Raw genomic sequence first — 20263 nt, 5'->3', positions numbered from 1 at the left:
TGTTTTAAAAGTTAAAAAATATGAAAAACTTTAATACATTTTATTTAGTGTCATTATTCATACGAGTCTCGCTAGTCCTTCCCCCCACCTCCCAGGCACAGGGGCAGAGAGACTAGGATCAGGACCAGCTGTGCCCCCAAAAGACCAGGCCAATCCTCCACATTGGACCAGACCCACATCCCTCCCCAAACCAAACAGGACCTGACCTGCATCCCTCCCCAGACTGAACCCCCTGAACTGAACCAGACCCACATGCCTCCCCAGAGCGAACTGGACCAGACCCACATGCGTCCCTAGACCAGGGGCACTCATGGGGGGATGGGGCAGGGGGCACTGGGTCTCCCCCAGGGGCGCTGGTGGGGGGATGGGGTGAAGGGACTCCAGTTGCTCTGCAGGGTCCAGGCCGAGAGGCTTACCTGGAGCAAGGAGCGCCCGCTGGTTCGGGTGTCCGTCCACTAGGTGCCGGTGCCACCTCCTGCCCAACGTAGTCCGGGACCCCCACGCTTCCTGGCCTCTGCTTTTGAATAAAGGCAGGGCTGGGTCGGGCAGGGGGGAGCTGTACGCTCAGCACCCTCCCACCAGCGCTGCCCCAGGGCTGGCAGGGGCCCAAGAGCCCAGGGAGGAGGCAGGGGGGCTGCACCACGGGGGAGCCCAGCTGTTTGCAGCACGTGGCAGCCAGAAACCCCAGGGCCCGCTGCCTAGCCTCCCCCCTCCTCCTCCCCACTCGCTCCACCAAGTGGTCCGAGCCTCTGGGGGGAGGAGGTGGGGTGGGGTCGGAGCAGAGCCATAGCAACTGAGGGCTTCTCTCCACCCCTGTCTGGCCAAGAGGAGCAAGTGAGCAGGGGGGAGCTGGGTCGGGTGGAGAGGAACCAGCGCTGTGGCTGCTTGGCCGCAGCGCGCAAGTGGAGCACCGGGCCAGTGCATGGCGCCCTCTTTGGCAGGCTGCCCTGTGCATCATTGCAGGAACCCATGCTCTGACAAAGATCCTCGCCCGCATCAGTCCTGGGTACCACCCCCACTCCTGTATGCCCCCCCAATATGGGCATGCTGGGCTCCTTGGGCAGCGAATTGGCAGCAATTTGCCAGACCTCTCACTCCACTGCGCCAGGAAACTAGGGTCAAACATTCTCCTCCACCAAATCCCCAACATGAGGAGGCCTTTGAAGAACAGAAGGCTAGGGAGGAAAAGAGAGGCTACCTCTCAAACCCCTGTTTCCTCTTTATCTCCAGAGAAGGTCCTGCCTCCCCCACCATGATTTCTGCCAGTTCCAGGACCTGGTGGAGAGGGTGGCAGACACCCTCCAGAGATGTGTTGTGAGGAGGTTAAGAGTCAAACACAAACTCCTGAGCATTGTGCAGTGGTCAGCACTCACCTGGATTGCACTACCCATTAATGAAGTGCTCCTGGATCCAGCAAAGACTGTGTGGCAAATTCTGCCACCATCCCACCACGTTGCAAACGGGCAGATAAGAAATGTGTCCCCCCAGGGACTCAGAATTTGTCCACCCCCTTCCCCACCACTACCATCTCCTTCCCTGGTGGAGGATGCTGTAAACGAGTGGGATAAACAGCATTACTCCCGCTCTATCCCTTAATAGAAGGACCAGAAGTCAGACCTTTATGACCAAAAGGCCTACTCATCCACGACCTTCCGATTTCGGATGGGAAAATGTAAGGCACTCACAGCCAAATCCGACTTCACAAGAATTACAAGTTTGCAACCTTTACTGAACATCTTCCACAGGTAGAGTGACCAGATGTCCCGATTTTATAGGGACAGTCCCAATTTTGGAGTCTTTTTCTTATATAGGCTCCTATTATCCCCCACCCCTGTTCCGATTTTTCACACTTGCTGTCTGATCATTCTATCCACAGGGGGAGGGATAGCTCAGTGGTTTGAGCATTGGCCTGCTAAACCCAGGGTTGTGAGTTCAGTCCTTGAGGGGGCCATTTAGGGAACTGGGATAATAATCTGTCTGGGGATTGGTCCTGCTTTGAGCAGGGGGTTGGACTAGATGACCTCCTGAGGTCCCTTCCAACCCTGATATTCTATGAATGCTTCCAGGCCATCATAAAGGAAGTTAATTATTAGACAGAACAGAGGTTCCAAACCACACCCTGCCCAAACAGCTCTGTCTGAAACAAAAGAATGTGTGCTCTGCTTCATTTGCATTTAAGCAGTAAACTGAGTCCTCGAGCACAAAGGAAGTTCCAACAGGTGGGGAAACCAGGAGGAGACATCCTCCCCTGGAGACTTTTTGACTCCTGAATCACAGGTAGAAATGTTTTCTAAGAGGGGCTTGACACTATACAAATGTAGGAGACACCCAAGGCACCCCTCCTCCTTCTATCTATGACCTCACCCAAAGTTCTTACCTACAGCACTGATAGATTTCCATCCAGTCTATTCTTCTGCCAGTATTTTTCCCTAAACCACATAAATCTCAGCAGGAGAATTCCTTTCACATTAGCTATGTGATGGGCATTGGCCTTTTGTCTGGATAGGACCAAGCAATTTTGGAAATCACCTAGATTCTGTCTCCATCGCAGAAGGATCAAAGGGGTCCATGATCTCTTCACAGAGATGGTTGAGATGGATTTCTGAGTATCTTACTGCTTGCTATGATGGAGCTGGTGCCTTTCCTCTCCAAATGATTATAGCATACTCTACCTGGTCACAGGCAGTTTCCACAGCATTACTCAAAAACATTCTAGTGCCTGATATGGAGAACTGCTACATGGGCTTTAATGTACACATCTTCTAAACACTATGCCTTGGTCCACACCCTCAGATCTCTTGTGGTGTTTGGTTTTGCTGTTCTGTCTTCAGTCTTGCACTTGATTCCAAAGCCCCCTTCTCCCTGTGAGGATACTGCTCGGGAGTCACCTGAAGTGGAGCACCCACGGGGACGCTACTCAAAGAAAAGGTTACTCACCTTGTGCACTAACTGGTTCTTTGAGGCGTGTGTCCATATGGCTGCTCCACTGCCTGCCCTTCTTCCCCTCTGCTTTGGACTGTTTTGGTTGGATGTTTGGATAGAGAAGTTGCTGATGGCAGTTGGCCTACACAGCCCTCGGAGCGCAGTTGTATAGAGCGCATGAGCGGACTGAACAGATTCTAATGGAAAATTTCCAGACAAGGCCTCAAGAGGCGCATACGCACCTGAAGTGGAGCACCTATAGGGGGCCTGTGATGGGGTGGTCATAGCACATCAGCCTAGAAGGGGTTAATGAGACCAATTATCTGGATAGGCCACAGCTGAGGGGAATTAGCTGGCCTAAGTAATCCCTGAATAATGCTCCACCCCAGATGGGAAGGAGCAGGCGAGGTAAGCTAAAGCCAGGAAGCTGGCAGTAGAATGGGGCTGCAGTGAGGAGTCTGTAGCCACTCTGGACAGTTGAGAGGGAAAGAAGGAAATTAGGTGGCAGGGTGCAGGAAAAGGTGGCAAGGTTTAAGGGGGTGCAGACCTTGGCTGCTGATCAGAGGGTTCCTAAGCTGGAACCCAGACTAGACAGCAGGCCCAGGTTCCCCTACCAGCCACTGGGGAAGAGGCCTGGTCCAGGCAGGTGACGGGGTGATGGCCATCTTGGAGGAAGAGACTTTGATACCTCAGAAAGGGAAACACACACGACCTGCCCGGAGGGCCAAGCCACGATGACAGAGCACCCTGGCAGAAGAGGGTGAGAGAGAGAGGAGGCAGCAGGTGTGTGGTGACCAGCAGAGGGGGGTGTCAGACCTGGAAAAAGCTAATCCCCAGTGCGGACAGGAGGAGGTGCCCTAGCGGTGAGAGCATCCTGTGGGGCAGGGAGACATCTCGAAGAACCACAGCCCCTGTCCAAGGTGTAAACTCGTCTTCCTTTTCCCTGACACCCACAGATGCTTCAGGAGCTCGTGGGCGGCTGGGTTCTTGTTGGGCCAGGTACTTTAGAACCAGTCTGGCCAGCTCTTAGGGTGCATCTTGGAGCTGGTGCCATTCAGGATGGGAGAATGCTTGGAATGCATTACTCAGTTTGAGATGCCCTGCATGTGAATACCAAGGAAGGTAGAGGAGAGTTTCCATCTAAGGGATGAAATTGAGCTGCCATGCGGTCAGAAGGGAAGGGTGGGTGTGGTGGTGGTTGCAACTGTGCCAAGCTGGAGGGGCCTGTTGGCTCTGGACAAGTGTGTATGGAGACAACACCATCGCCATGCTGAAGAGCAAACACCGGGCTGGTGATAAGAGGCAAAGGCAGGTCCCTCCCTGGGTTGGTGCTGGGAGGCTGCAGGGAGGGGCAGGTTATCCTGTTCAACCCCACGCTCGCCCCCTCACTGATCCCTGGCAAACAACAGATCTGGGCCTGGCAGACACACATGCTGGCTGGGCCTTGGGTTTCTGGCCTTTGGAGCTGAGCTGCTCCATGACCCATGGCCCCTTGGGTTGTGGCCAGGCTTGAAGGGGCCACTGTGCTTCACCACTTGGTAATGAACCTGCTGGTGAATTCCAGCCTTGGCGTGTGGCTTGGTGCAGGGCTCCAGCGTTGCCCGCGGGTGGCACTGGGTTCTGGTTCATGATGAGCCACAAACTCCATGTCCGGTCTGCACCCGAATTCCCAGCTGCCTTATCAACAGGAGACCAAGTCCCAGTGCAGCTGGCTCCATGACGAGGTGGCTGTGCTGAGTCCCATGCAGCCCCAGCCTGCAACGTGTTTGCCCCCATTCCAGCTGCTGATGGCAGCCATCCCAGCAGCTGCCCCAGGGCTGATCCCCCAGAGGGTAGAAGGCTCCATGCTGTGCAGGGCAAACTCCAATGGGGCAAATGGTGGGTGAGCCTGTCTCAGGCCCATAGCCCTCAATTTCTTTGCCCTGCCCTCCCCACCCCTCCATCCCCGGAAGAAGATGTGTTCCAGTCCCCTCATCCCTGTTTCTTAATCTGAGTTTCCTCAGGTGAGTCCTTGTAGGCCTAAGGGGCCAGCGGGCCGTATTATTGACTGCGTTTCAGCTAAGTGAAGTTTGGCAACTGCATTGTGTTGCTGCTACAATAAAAGATGGGTAACCCTGGTAAGAAAGTGTCTGCAGAGAGGGGCCTCTGCAGGGAGCCCTACAAAGTGGGGACGCAGGGGTCGATGCTGGAGTTTCCATGCCAGACCCTGCCTACCTGTCCAGAGAGGAAAGAGTCCTTTCGAACTGAGGGAAAGGAGAAAGCTGCTTTTAGAGCACAAGAGAGTGTGGATGGGCTGCCCAGAGCTGGAAGGTTCCTCGAGCCCAGAAGCAACCTTAGAAGGACTGCCCAGGGACTGCAACGCTACTGCAGGGTCAAGGGGAACTCCTAGGGCTTGTCTACCCTCGAAACGGTACAGCAGCGGCAGCCCCGCAGCTGCGCCATGGTAGCTCATCAGTGTGGACACTCATCAGAGCGATGGGTGGGGGGGGTTTCTCCCTTTGGCGCCATTAATCCACCTCCCCGAGAGGTGGTAGCTAGGTCGGCAGAAGAATTCATCCATTGACCTAGCTCTGGCCATGTCTATGCTACAAAATTATGTTGACCTAACTTATGTCGGCACACAGGCACGGCAGTCATTAAATCGCTTGTGTGCGCGCACGCTTGGCTTCTTGTGCCGGCGGGGTGTGTCCTCACCAGGAGCGCTTGTGTTGATGGTATCGTCAGTGTGGGGCACTGTGGGACAGCTCCTGAAAGCCAGTAACAGTGACATAAGCAACGCAACATCTACACCAACACTGCATCGCCCTAGCTACAGCGACCACGACTGTCTGCCGCTCGGGAAGGTGGGGTTACAAAATCGGTGTAGAGAGGCACTTACGTCAGTGGGAGCCAAATTTGAGTGAAGATGCTTCGCAGTTACGCACGAGGTTAGGTCGATGTACGCTGTCCTTTCATCACCCCTAACCTTGTAGTGTAGATCAGGCCTCTGTTTACACCAGTGGTGCTGGAACCGGGGGGGGGGCCTGGCCCATCCACTTTTCACTAGGGCGGACAGACCCTGCCCCCTTCCCCTCTTCCCCCTGAGACCCCGCCCTCCCGCCAAGCCAGCCGGGGAGCCTGGGCAGCTGTGGGGAGCCGCAGCGAACCCTCCACCTGCCTGCAGTGCAGAGAGGCTTGAGAGCAGCCCCCGGCCGTGTCCCCACTCCCCCGGTAGGTGGAGGGTCCATGACTCCGCAACAGCTTCCCACAGCTGCCTGCACGGCTCTCCTCAACCCAGCTCTGGCTGGGGGGGACCCTCAGAACCGCAGCCCGACCACGGCAAGAGCCAGGTGGGCAGCTGTGGCGAGCCTGGGTCCCTCCACCTGCCCTGGGCAGGGGGTCTGGAGGGCGGGCAGTAGGCTGTTTTTGCCCCCCCCCACCCCGTGTGTGTGTGTGGGTTCCCCGGCCCCGCTCCAGCTTCCAGCTTGGCTGGGAGTGGGGTCTGAGGGGCAGGGGTGGGGACCCCTGGCCCCCTCACTTTTGGGAGGACTCCGGCCCCTTGGTCTACACGGGGGGCTAGGTCTACCTAACTATGGCACACAGGGGTGTGGATTTTTCCTATCCCTGAGCAACATAGCTGGGTCAATTTAACTTTGGATTGTAGAGCTGGCGCTACGTTGACAGGCAACAGGGTTGTGAGCCCCATCTCTGTTAAAGCTGATAAGGCCTTTTGTTTTCCTTGGCCGATGTATGCACAATACTGGTGGAAGGGGAGCTGATGTGGTTTTTATCACATCTGGATTTTGCAATTGGAAAAATGCCCTTTCTCTGGGCAAAGGCTTAATCAGATATGAATGCAATGGCTGATTGGACTGCAGCAAGGCAAAGAGAATCTGTTGCTATTTCTACATTTCTGTGACTATCAGGATCTAGACACCCCAAGGGGAGAACAGGGGATCTAAACCCCCCCAAAGAATGTGCAATTTAATCTACTGGCTGCATGCATTGTGTGTAAATATGTCAGGTCAAGTCTCTTATGAAGGCTTGTAATGTTCTGACCCGAAGGTCATTATGAGATGTGTACAGACTGCATTTGTGTATGTAACCCTTCTGCCCATTCAATATCTAGGGGTTCCGTTTCAATAACACCAGTATTGGTCCTGCCATGAGGGCAGGGGACTGGACTCGATGACCTCTCGAGGTCCCTTCCAGTCCTAGAATCTATGAATCTACAACACAATGCAAAACCGGCTCGAGCCCCCACCCAGTGACCTGGAACAATTACATACCACCCCCCGGGCGCCTCTAAGAGGCAACACTTCCCCTCTCACAAGCACGGAGTCTGAGCGTAGCAGAAAATATTTAATAAAATGAGGTACACGACATCAGCATTAAATTGGGAAAACACCACAAACAGGATTAATAACACAAACCATGAGCAAAAGACCCACCCCCAAAGTCCCACACCCCAAAAGTCTCTGTCCCTGGTCAGTGCAGCCCCAGAGTTGAAAAGTTTATCTGCAGAGTCTTACCTGACCCCGTCCCCAGCCTGGGTAGAAATGGGGGGAAGAAAGGGGCACGCGGGGTATTAAGGGGCACCTTACATGGTCCGAGGCCAACTGCCCCGCCTCTCCATGGGGTTCTGCTGCAGCCTTCACCACCAGCTGCTCCGCTCCTCCAGATGTCCTGTGAGCCGCTCCAGCCGTCCCACAAACTGCTCCGCTCGCCATCCCGTGGGCCACACCAACCGTCCCACAAAGTGCTCTGCTCTGCCAGCCGCTTAGCAATAAATCTTCAGGCTCCCCTACTAGTTAACACAGCACTCAGCTCTTAGGGATTTCAGCTTGTAGTAAGGCAGCCCCAGTGCTGGTGCACCATTGGCCCAAAGCGAATTCAGCTCAGCAGCCTGTAACTAGACTCTTAATGTAATAAAAATTAGCTCTGCTATTCGATAACGCAATGCAAGAGAGAGAAGATGGTGCAATTGTTGTTTCAGGCTCTCGAAGGGGGCCCATACCATCAAGTACAAATACCTGTCCCCTGCCACTCTCCATTCACTGGGAGTTGGAACCCATGCTCCTTGTCTAGCAAGTGCTACTTAGTTAATGGTGAGTGTCTCTGTCATACAACAGTTCCACTGGCGTTGATTCACATAATCAGGGTAACAACAATTTATTCTTCCTGCCCCAATAACAGAGAAACTGGGGATCCCACACCAGCCAAAGTAACCACTTTCGGTTGCTGTGGGCTCATGCTAGGTGGTGGGTGTGCCTATGCAAACAAGATCAGCCCCTGAAGTTCTTTTCCACACTCGCCATAATTCACCACCAGATGTCAGGGTAGAGCTCATCCTGACTCTGCTTACATGTATATGTAACACTCATCATTTGTGCCGCAACATTCAGCTCCACCTCACTACAGGCAGGGAGGGGCCGCCTTCCCCTCCAGAGACTAGCTCCTAGTAACTAGCATAGTACGACCCAGGAAAAGACAATGGTGGGCCATTAAAGTTAATGGGAAAACACTGCAACAGCTTGAAATTGGAAAAGAAAGCCCCAGTCTTGGAAAACTAAGAAAGGAGGGATTTTTCCCCACCCTGAATAACCATGAGTGAATGTGCCAAGACAAGGAGAAAAAAAACCTTTTCCAAACAGGCTTTTCAGCCCCTAGAAACTTGAGGAACCTCCAAGATTTGATGTGGCAGATCCAGCATACAAAACATTGACAAATTTTATGATTTCAGTTTACTCACTCGCTCAACAACACTGAATTATGAATGTGATGCTTATTTTAATCAACTTTTTTTCAGGTGCTACAATTGCTGCTTTTGTCTCATCCTCACGAATGGTAAGAAACAGTATTTTAAAACCTTAGCAAAAATTATCCAGTTTGCTGTGATAAACGAGTTGCTTCTGAGAGGATATCACGAGATCAACTTCAGAGACTAAGGCCAGATCTACACTACAGACCTATATCGGTTTAACAACGTCACTTACTTACACTAACCTGAGTGACTTAGTTATACTGACCTAGCCGCCGTGTAGACAGCGCGATGTCAATGGGAGAGCGGCTACTGCCAACATAGCTACTGTCTCTGGGGAGGTGGATTAACTATGCTGTTGTTGCCAGCACAGGTGTGCTCGAGGACAGCAACAGTGGGTTCGTTGCCCGGTGTGCTTCGCGCCAATAAACACACAAGGGGGAGAAGCAAACAAAGTTTATTTGGGATCCCAAAGCGGTGCAAGGAGACTGGCAAGTCTCAAATCAAGCACATTAACAGGAACAGTTTTTCTTCTTTTATACATTTTGCAGTTAAGCCTCACCCCCCCCCTTTCCCCTCTAGCCCTCCCTTTCTCCCCCCCCATTCCTCCCTCTACCCCTCCTGTCCCTGGTAATAGTTAAGTCATTCTTGGCAGCTATAAGCCTAGCTTGTTAGTAACTTCTTTAAACCGTTATCTTGTCCTTTTTCCCTTCAGCCAGAAACATGCAGGCCTCATTATTACTGCTTGAGCAGGGGGTTGCACACAGATAACTGGTTGCTTACATATTCCAATTGCACCTGGCTTTTGAGGTTGATTAGAGTTTAAACATGGAAGGATAGAGTTTGGTTCACTTAGGCCTAGTGCAGGAAGGCTTCATTGACACTTAGTGGCCTTCCACCCTCTCAAGTTACCTACGGTGAGGCCTAGTGACGTCAACAACTCCCTCCTTTGAGAATACTCAACAAGCTTTTGGCTGAGTTTTCTCATATTCTGTGGACAAGATATGATTAAGTGCTATGAAGCTGGGGTTTTCAATGAGAGGGTATGCCGGGATTTCTGGGGAACGGGGGGCACAAAGCTTACGGAGGAGCAATTTAAAACAAGCAATCAGGAGGAGGGTGACCAGGCTCAGTACCACACCAGTGAGGAGGAGACGCACAAGGCCACCCCCCAGTCCTCCTAGGTTGGGCAACCAACTTCAAAGGGAATCGAAAACTGTGGGTTTCCTTTCCTGGGCCTTCCACTGCTTGAAAGCCTGTTCGGCCGACAGGACATGCTTGTTAATGTCCTGTGAGTTTTCTGGGACATAAGTACAACATTCATTCCCAATAAGGGCAGACACCCCGCCCTGGGAGGCTAAAACATAATCTAAGGCCTGTCTGTTTTGCAGGGACAGCAACCGGAGCTGGTATAGCTTTGAGTTAAGGCTCTTTTTTATGGCTAAGGTCTTATTGGCATACTTGGTGAGAAACACAGAGAGCCTACGATAAAATTGGGTTAGCCATCCCACCCCATAGGATGGGAGGAGGATCATACCCAACCTGTCTTCTTCCTTAATGGGCTCTGAGGTGGCATACAAAGATTTACGCTGCCTGGGGTGGCCAGGGGTTGTCCCTTAATGCATACTGGGATTCAATGGTACAGTTTTGTGACAAGGGGGTACCCGAGGTATTTCTTCCCCTACTGAACCATCCCCAACAGATATCTGACCAATTTTGGGGGACCACCCTCCAGGGTAACCCTGCTGCGTGGTGCGGGATTTGGGAGCATACTCAGCAGTTAGAGAGGTTAAACTCTTGGGCAAAGCAAACCTTCAAGGACTCATATGTGTTTGTTTCCAAGTTAGTAGGGATCCCTTTCCATCCCACATGTGCCTGGGGGGAAAACGGGAGGTAACGAGAGGAGTGTCCCTATGGCAAAGAATACCACTGTGGCAGACCCTGGACCTGAACTCATGCTGGGCAGGTGACCCTAGGGCCTAACAATTACAATTCCCCAAATACCCACAAAATATCAATTACCAATAGTAGGCAGATTAAAAACAAAAGGACCAGGCCACCAGGTTAGGCTGGCCCTGTGAGAGTAAACACAACCAATGCTTAGAGTTTTCACGGGGAGTGCGCTGCGACTGTCCAAAGAGACCACAGGGCATTCCCAGCAGGCCTTATTGTCTTTTGAATAACAGTTTAAGTCTCAGGTCGTCGCTGGTAGTCCTTTTCCGTAGGCTGGACGGTCCACCGTTCAGGAGCGGGCACTGCCTTCAGACTGGAGTGATTGAATCCAGTTCTTGTGTCCCTTGACCTTTGCTGCTGTGTGGGAGACCAGCAGGACGGTGTGGGGTCCCTTCCACTTCTCTTGGAGAGGCTTGTCCTTCCAGGTCCGAACGAGAACGGAATTGCCTGGCTGCAAGGAATGGACAGGGGCATCCAGCGGGAGAGGCTGCAAATCTCTGGTATACCTGTGGAGAGAACAGAGAACAGCAGACAGAGAGCACATGTACTGAGATAAAAAGCCACACCCCATTTCCCACTCCCCTGCCAGAACCGGTGTACCGTTCATAGGCCATGCCCTTCCAAACATAATCTCGAAGGGACTGAGCCCTAACCTGCCCTTTGGGAGAGCGCGCATGTGGAGCAAAACAAGGGGTAAGGCATCAGGCCACTTAAGGGAAGCCTCTTGTCACACCTTTGAGAGGTGCCGCTTAAGTGTCTGATTTGTGTGTTCCACTACTCCACTGGCCTGCAGTCGCCATGGAGTGTGGAGCTTCCAGGGGATTTGCAGGGCATCCGATATCTTTTGAACAACTTGGGATGTGAAGTGTGTTCCGTTGTCAGATTCCATCCACTGGGGGAGTCCGAAGCGGGGAATGATCTCCTTGACAAATTTCAGAGCCACCGTCTTGGCAGTGTTATGGCGTGGGAAGGCTTCAGGCCATCCGCTGAATCGATCCACCAAGACGAAAAGGTATTTGAATCCTTGGGTCCGGGGGAACTCAGTAAAGTCTATTTGCCAAACCAGCCCCGGACCTGGGGTAGGTTCCAGAGTGGCTGATGGCACTGACACTCCAGCTCGAGGGTTGTTCTTTTGGCAGACTAGACATTCAGCCTGTACCTGGGAGGCCAGGGGTCTAAGAGCCTCCCTGCCAGCGTATAATTCTTTGTTTCTTCACCAGGGTCAGTTCTTAATGTCTTTTGTAGTCAGGAATTCCTGGACTTTGTGGTTTCAATGAAGCAAGCGTTCCTTCTTCTCTTTTCCTGTTCAGCATCATACAGGGGAGAGGTTACTAGCACATCACCCTGTCTTTAAATAGGCTTATCATCAGTCGGAGAGTCCTCCCGAGGTGGAGGGGTCTTTTTACAGTGAGAAGCCTGGGTCCAGATGGGCAGTCCTTGGTACTTCACAGCGGTGTTGGTGGTGAACAGGACTTGGAAAGGGCCTTTCCAGTGTCGAGCCAAAGCAGTTTTTCGTTGATGGACTTTACGTAGACTCAGTCTCCTTGTTTCAATGAGTGCCAGGGCTGCTAGGGTCTTTGGTTAGCACGTCTTTTTTCTGTGAGAAAAGAAACCTAACACATTTCATTAATGCCTGACAGTGTTTTGCAGATCTCATAGTTGCTTGGGCCCATTCAGGCCCCCCCTTTTCTTGGCTGTCGGCCAAGTCTTAGCTCTGGGTAGTGTCCTTGGATGGTGCCAGCATCTTATCTTTGGACTGAGCTTGCTAGCTATATTTTTTCCCTCAGTTAACTCGTTCTGTTCTTTTTCCTTCTCTCCTTCTTGGCTTCTTTTAACTTACAAAGGAAACTTCCACTCTTCACTTATACACCTTTTCCCAACAATGAACACATACACATTGCCATTATACACCCTTCCAGTAAAATAACTTCTATACAGAGCTTTGGAGCAACAAACCAGGACGAGCACACCCACTTTTGAGGAGTCCAACAAAGTTCAGGAGGCTTACAGTGGCTTTAAGGCAAGGGATGAGACCCACAGCAGCCATTAACAAGTCATCCACATATTGCAGGAGGAGGACCCTGTCCTCATTGTCCCACTCTTCCAAGTCTCTGGCCAGGGCCTGGCCAAACAGAGTGGGGGAATTTTTAAATCCCTGGGCCCACACTGTCTAGCAAAGCTGCTTTTTAACCCTCCTTTTGTCTTCCCACTTGCTCCACTCTGGGGCTTGCATGTCTGAGGGCTCAATTGCAAGGGTCATTATCCAGGTATTCTCTGGGGGTAAGGTGAGGGTTATTTCATCTTGGGTGAAATGCAGGGTGGCTCCTAAGCAACAAAGCAGGTCCCGTCCTAGTAGAAGCGTTGGACAATCAGGGAGGTAAACCAGTTTGTGAGATAGAGTTCTGTTTCCCAAAGCACATTCCGCTGGGGCATATACTGGGCACTTGGTTCCTTTCCCTGTAGCACCCACCACAGTGAGGGACTCTGACACAGGCAGCTGCAGGGGTTGGTTTACGGCAGTTCGTGCAGCTCCAGAGTCTATTAAAAAGTCTATGTCCGAATCTCCCACCCGCATTTTTACTCAGGGTTCCGGGGGCAGGATAGTCCGTCTCCCCTGACACTCCTATTCTTGATCCTCCGCTGCCATCATAGGGGTACCTTCCCTTTTGGGGCACTCATTTTTCCAATGTCCCTCCTTCCGGCATCTGGCACACTGGTTGCGACCCAGACGCCTTTCCTGTGAGCCAGGGCGCCCACGTCCTCTCATTCCCCGGTCCCTTCCACCTTCCTGGAATTTTCCCCTGCCACCGGCCTGTACTGCTGCAACCATCATTTTCGCCTGCCTCTTTTCCTTTTCTTTAGACACAACCTGATTACGCTCCACCTCAGACAGCAGGGTCCGCATAAGGACATTACAATCATCCCAGTCAGGCTTACAGCTAGCCAGGCACCCTTCAAAGACCGAGATAAACTTGCTTGGGTTCGTAGAGAATTCCCCTGCCTGTGCCTTAAAGGCTGCTAGGTCCACCGGGTTAAAAGGCACATGGGTGTAAACCTGCATAGTAGTGGCCTGATTCCTATCTGAGCCATGTCTGGACACCACGGTCTCAGTGATCAACGGATAAAATTCCACCGAGGGGGCAATCTCTGGGACCTGAGACACCTTGTCTTTATATGGTGGGGGTGTGATAGCCGAAGGGGACACCGGACCTGCCATTACAGCTGTGGGGGGGTTCTGGGGACTAACAGTAGCTACTACCGAACCTGTCGGAGTCAAATTACACTTTTGCAAAATATCTAACCTATCTCTTAGCAACATAAACAACTGTACATACATATGTTCATTCCATTTACCCGTTTGCCGACAAAACAGAAGTAATTGAAGGATCGTATTATAATTAAGTGATCCTTCCCGTGGCCACCTTTCCTGGTCCTCTAGCTGATATTGAGGCCAGTCTACTGTACAGAACCTTTTCAGTTTACTTTTAGTTATTGGATTTGCGCCAAACACTTTCCAATTCACCAGAATGCATTCCAAGGGTGTACACCTTGCCCTGCCTGCCATACTCTGTCCCTGCCCCATAGGGAGACACTGGGCGTCCCCAGGTCATAACAGGTAGACACTGGGCGTCCCCAGGTCAAGACAGATGAAGTCCCCACTGGACTGTTCCTACCTTATCCAAGGGTCCGGTTCTGCACCGTCGCCCTATCCACGGGACCGGTTCCCCACCGTCGCCCGCAGCTGCTTCTCCACTACTCGAGCGCGTTGCACCGTTGTGCCCTCTGGGGTCGACCAAACCACGTCTTCGCCGAGGCCCCCGGTAAAGTCACCGGTGCGCGCTGGGCGTCGGGCGTCGCCGCAATCTGTCGACCTCCGAGAGGGGTCCGGGCAAGGCTAAATTTCAGCCTCGAGCCCCACGTTGGGCGCCAAAACTGTTGCCAGCACAGGTGTGCTCGAGGACAGCAACAGTGGGTTTGTTGCCCGGTGTGCTTCGCGCCAATAAACACACAAGGGGGAGAAGCAAACAAAGTTTATTTGGGATCCCAAAGCGGTGCAAGGAGACTGGCAAGTCTCAAATCAAGCACATTAACAGGAACAGTTTTTCTTCTTTTATACATTTTGCAGTTAAGCCTCACCCCCCCCTTTCCCCTCTAGCCCTCCCTTTCTCCCCCCCCATTCCTCCCTCTACCCCTCCTGTCCCTGGTAATAGTTAAGTCATTCTTGGCAGCTATAAGCCTAGCTTGTTAGTAACTTCTTTAAACCGTTATCTTGTCCTTTTTCCCTTCAGCCAGAAACATGCAGGCCTCATTATTACTGCTTGAGCAGGGGGTTGCACACAGATAACTGGTTGCTTACATATTCCAATTGCACCTGGCTGGCTTTTGAGGTTGATTAGAGTTTAAACATGGAAGGATAGAGTTTGGTTCACTTAGGCCTAGTGCAGGAAGGCTTCATTGACACTTAGTGGCCTTCCACCCTCTCAAGTTACCTACGGTGAGGCCTAGTGACGTCAACACTGTCGGCGTAGGAACAGCTTCCCTTGAGCACTGCAGCTGTGCTGATGCAGCATTTTAAGTGTAGACCTACTCTAAACCGTTCATCCGGAATTTTCTTCCATCTGCATAGATTTACTGCAGGACAAGAACCAAAATTCAAGGATGCGCTGAAAACCGCTCTGAAAAATGCAAAGTCCATTTCTGTTGAGATTCAGAATGAAATAATCGATATTATGAGGATAGTTTTGAAAGATATTGTTGAAAATATTCTGAAAAATGGTGGTGTCCAGTTCTTCTGCCTGCCATGTGACATGACAAGGGATGCTGTGAATATAGAAAATTTCCCACCATTTTATGCTACTCTGTTGATGGCAAAGCCAAGGACTTATTGGACTAGCCCCATTGCATGGCCTCACTGCTGAAGATCTCTCACAATAAATTTTGAAAGACCTCCACTGAGTCTTGACCCTCAAAATACTTTGTTCTTGCTCTGATGGTGCCAAAGTTATGTTCAAAGTTATGTTGAAGTTCTTCACAGGCAAGTTATCAATTCCATGCAAAGGAAGGGCACAAATGCTTTTGCAAGAGAAATTAAACAAGCAAATACCTGACACTCAGTGCTTGACTCATCAGTTACATCTGGTGGTTACTCGTGTGTGGGAAGAAAGAACTCAGCAGTGCCAAATATGTTCTAAAATTGTAACTCTATACAAATTATTTTCACAGACCCAAGGTGAGTCTTCTGTACATAGGCAGCACCTGCAAAAACTCATGGAAACAAGCTGGACAGGTCACTTGAAAATCTTGGGAATAATCTTCAATAATTGGGAAGAGATTCAGAGTTTTCTGTCAACATTTGTGAGTGGATATGTCCATTGAAGCAAGAGGGCTGTTGGCAGTTACAGAATCATCCAAATTCTTGTTCTTAGCTGAGGTTATGAGAATGATTTTAAAAGATTTTGCTCCTGTGAACGTTTACCTTCTAAAGGACCCAATGTGCCTTGCTAATGTAGGTGAATTGATAACTTGCCTGTGAAGAACTTCAACCAAAGAGACATTTGAAGATTTTTTCTGAGATTTCACCCAAGCACCGTTTTGAAAGATGCATGTGATGAAGCATCAATATTAAGAAGTGCCACCCAAAAAGCCACGGTACCGCTCCCAAAATGTCAAGATTTCATAGTCATTGAGCACTTACCAGGATTCCAAAGCATAAATGGGCATCAGTGGTCCCAGATTTCTCAGGAATTGATTGATGAAACCACTGGTGATTTTCTGAGGAGAACTCCATGTTATACAAAACCTTGTCAGCAACCTATTCCACCAGCTCTCCAGAAGTCTTGAAATTGGAATCACTGTGTGCTTGCTCGGATTAGAGATTGAGAAGGTGAAAGCTGAAATGCCTTTCTTTAAACCGCTGACAGATACGAGAAATTGCAAAGCATCTGAAGAAGTTTGAGCTGTTGCCAAGGAATTAAAGGAGGCTTTCCCATGGCATTTTAAAAATGTCTGTAGTAGTCTTGTTGTTTGGAGCATCAGCTGTGGCTTGTAACATTTCCTTTTCTTGTTTGAAAATAATGGTATCACACCAAAGGATGAGCATGACCCATGAAAGAAAGGGAAGCCTAATTGTCCTGTCATATGAAAATGCTTTTACTTCAGAACTGACCCTGGATGTCTTTGTGGAAAAACTCAGACACCATTATCCAAGAAAATGTCAGGTTTCGTTTTATGACCAGTATCAGAGGGGTAGCCGTGTTAGTCTGAATCTGTAAAAAGCAACAGAGGGTCCTGTGGCACCTTTGAGACTAACAGAAGTACTGGGAGCATAAGCTTTCATGGGTAAGAACCTCACTTCTTCAGATGCAAGTAATGGAAATCTCCAGAGGCAGGTATATATCAGTGTGGAGATAACGAAGTTAGTTCAATCAGGGAGGGTGAGGTGCTCTGCTAGCAGTTGAGGTGTGAACACCAAGGGAGGAGAAACTGTTTCTGTAGTTGGATAGCCATTCACAGTCTTTGTTTAATCCTGATCTGATGGTGTCAAATTTGCAAATGAACTGGAGCTCAGCAGTTTCTCTTTGGAGTCTGGTCCTGAAGTTTTTTTGCTGTAAGATGGCTACCTTTACATCTGCTATTGTGTGGCCAGGGAGGTTGAAGTGTTCTCCTACAGGTTTTTGTATATTGCCATTCCTGATATCTGACTTGTGTCCATTTATCCTCTTGCGTAGTGACTGTCCAGTTTGGCCAATGTACATAGCAGAGGGGCATTGCTGGCATATGATGGCATATATAACATTGGTGGACGTGCAGGTGAATGAGCCGGTGATGTTGTAGCTGATCTGGTTAGGTCCAGTGATGGTGTTGCTGTGTAGATATGTGGGCAGAGTTGGCATCGAGGTTTGTTGCATGGGTTGGTTCCTGAGTTAGAGCTGTTATGGTGCGGTGCGTGGTTGCTGGTGAGAATATGCTTAAGGTTGGCAGGTTGTCTGTGGGCGAGGACTGGCCTGCCTCCCAAGGTCTGTGAAAGTGAGGGATCATTGTCCAGGATGGGTTGTAGATCACTGATGATGCGTTGGAGAGGTTTAAGCTGAGGACTGTAGGTGATGGCCAGTGGAGTTCTGTTGGTTTCTTTTCTGGGCCTGTCTTGTAGCAGGAGGCTTCTGGGTACATGTCTGGCTCTGTTGATTTGTTTCTTTATTTCCTTGTGTGGGTATCGTAGTTTTGAGAATGCTTGGTGAAGATCTTGTAGGTGTTGGTCTCTGTCTGAGGGGTTGGAGCAGATGCGATTGTACCTCAGTGCTTGGCTGTAGACGATGGATCGTGTGGTGTGACCGGGGTGGAAGCTGGAGGCATGAAGGTAGGCGTAGCGGTCGGTGGGTTTTCAGTATAGGGTGGTGTTAATGTGGCCATCGCTTATTTGTACGGTGGTGTCCAGGAAGTGGACCTCCCGTGTAGATTGGTCCAGGCTGAGGTTGATGGTGGGGTGGAAGCTGTTGAAAGCATGGTGGAATACATCTGCAATAGCAGATGTAAAGGTAGCCATCTTACAGCAAAAAAACTTCAGGACCAGACTCCAACGAGAAACTGCTGAGCTCCAGTTCATTTGCAAATTTGACACCATCAGATCAGGATTAAACAAAGACTGTGAATGGCTATCCAACTACAGAAACAGTTTCTCCTCCCTTGGTGTTCACACCTCAACTGCTAGCAGAGCACCTCACCCTCCCTGATTGAACTAACCTCGTTATCTCCACACTGATATATACCTGCCTCTGGAGATTTCCATTACTTGCATCTGAAGAAGTGAGGTTCTTACCCACGAAAGCTTATGCTCCCAGTACTTCTGTTAGTCTCAAAGGTGCCACAGGACCCTCTGTTGCGTTTTATGACCAGTGTTTGTTACATATGTTATTTTCATGACCAGCACTTTCATATTAAGATCTATAGTTCTGAATCTTTGAATTATTTGAATGCTTGAATATTTCTTATACTGAACAAGTGCATAAATACGTATCTTGTTTTTCGTACGCAGTTTGGTTGTAGCTGTGTTGATCCCAGGATATTAGAGAGACAAGGTGGGTGAGGTAATATCATGTATTGGACCAACTTCTGTTGGTGAGAGAGACAAACTTTCAAGCCACACAGAGCTCTTCTTCAGGTCTGGGAACCCCAACAGAAGATATTTCCATCTTCTCTTTTGGTTTTTCTCATCTCATAAAAATAAAGTTTAAAAAAAGGGGTTCTGATTGCACTTTTTGTTTTTTTAACCAAGTACAATAACTTCTGCCCCGAGGTGCTGGAACAATTGGTATACAGGGGGTGCTGAGAGCCATTGAACCGAACTGTAAACCCTGTATATGATGGGAACCACTTCAAGTCAGAGGCTTGGCAGCATCCCTACTTCCAGCACCAATGCTTCTGCCCCTAGGAGTGAGATGGCTCTAGGGAGGTTACAAAGTGGCAGAGGTGCTGGAGGGATGAGCAGAGATCTATTTCATTTGGGCACCGTGGCTGGGATGAAATGGCCCCTAGTGCTGGGATGCTCCTTTTCCTGGGGACAGAGAGCCCAGTACCAGAGTCCCTCCTTGTGCTGGGAGCTGGGAAGTCGCCACTGGTCCTTTCTCTAACCCAAAAAGATGTTCTGGCCAAGCCAGGTGGGCAGGGGCTAGATAGAATCATTGGCTGTGCAAGGGAGTCCTGAGATGGGAGTTGAAGGTTCCACCCAGAGCAGCTGAGCCGGGATCTCCTCACTGTCTCAGGGCCCGTGTGATCTGCCTTAGATCCCCACTGTCCAGCCCCAGACACACAAGCCCTGCTCCCCCATGGACTGCTCTTAGCTTACTCCCCCCTCTGTCTGCCTGTGACCTGGGCCCTGCAGTGATCACAATCAATACCAGGCCTCCTGGAGCCCAAGCGGGGAGAAAAGCATTAACCCAGTCCCATGGAGTGTATTGGGCTCCCACTGTGTTCCAGGGACTGAGCACTGGCTACTCCCCCCAACACACACCCAAGGGAATGTTCAACGCAAGAGGAAGGCAGCTCATTCGGAACAGATACAAGATCAGTTTTCATTCAGCGTGTGATCTGCCGGCCGTGCAATGGGGTTGAGGTCGAGAATGTCACACCATTCCCTGACAGACTGGACGTGTGTATGGATAACGGGAGTAGCCGGAGTTAACAGCTCTGCTGACAGTTTGGGAAAGAAGAAAGAAAACCTCCTGCTGCTGAGTTTATGACACAAGATCTTCATAGGGGTAGATTATCCCCCAGCTGTTGCTGCAGGGCTCAGACACCTGCCTCTGCAGCAGCCGGTGCTGGGCCCTGCCAACGCGAGGATCCTGGGGTAAATGGACCTCAACTCCAATCCAGTCCAGCAGCCCCTGTGTTCTGACAGCCCCGCGCCCACCCTTGCAGTACAGCTAGGTCTGCGCTGTGATGAATGCAGGTGAATCCATGCTGCTGGAAACACAGACCCTCAGGCTCCCTAGGACCTTGCCCATGCTGGCTGGTGTTACCCATCTGCCTGCCTAGCCCTTGAGTTAGAAACACCACAGCTCAGTTACCCAGGAAATGGGATCCCCACCTCTTCTCCCCGAGTCTTGCAAGCTAGCAGTCTGCCTGGCTAGCCCGGGGCCCCCTAGTCTAGGG

General features: G+C 50.8%; 1 long non-coding RNA gene across 1 annotated transcript; it reads right to left on the bottom strand.

The window, feature by feature from the left end:
- Positions 1-9103: 9103 nt before the first annotated feature.
- Positions 9104-18229, bottom strand: LOC135977152 (uncharacterized). The gene is made up of 2 exons (XR_010594503.1): positions 14290-18229; positions 9104-11121 (listed from the first exon to the last, which is right to left on the bottom strand). It is a non-coding gene; the product is annotated as an uncharacterized LOC135977152 (long non-coding RNA).
- Between the last annotated feature and the right edge of the window lie 2034 nt (positions 18230-20263).

The sequence above is a fragment of the Chrysemys picta genome, chromosome 22 (assembly GCF_011386835.1).
Source record: "Chrysemys picta bellii isolate R12L10 chromosome 22, ASM1138683v2, whole genome shotgun sequence".
Lineage (NCBI taxonomy): Eukaryota > Metazoa > Chordata > Testudines > Emydidae > Chrysemys > Chrysemys picta.
The sequence above is the reverse complement of the archived record's forward strand: the minus strand, read 5'-3'. Positions and strand labels throughout refer to the sequence as shown.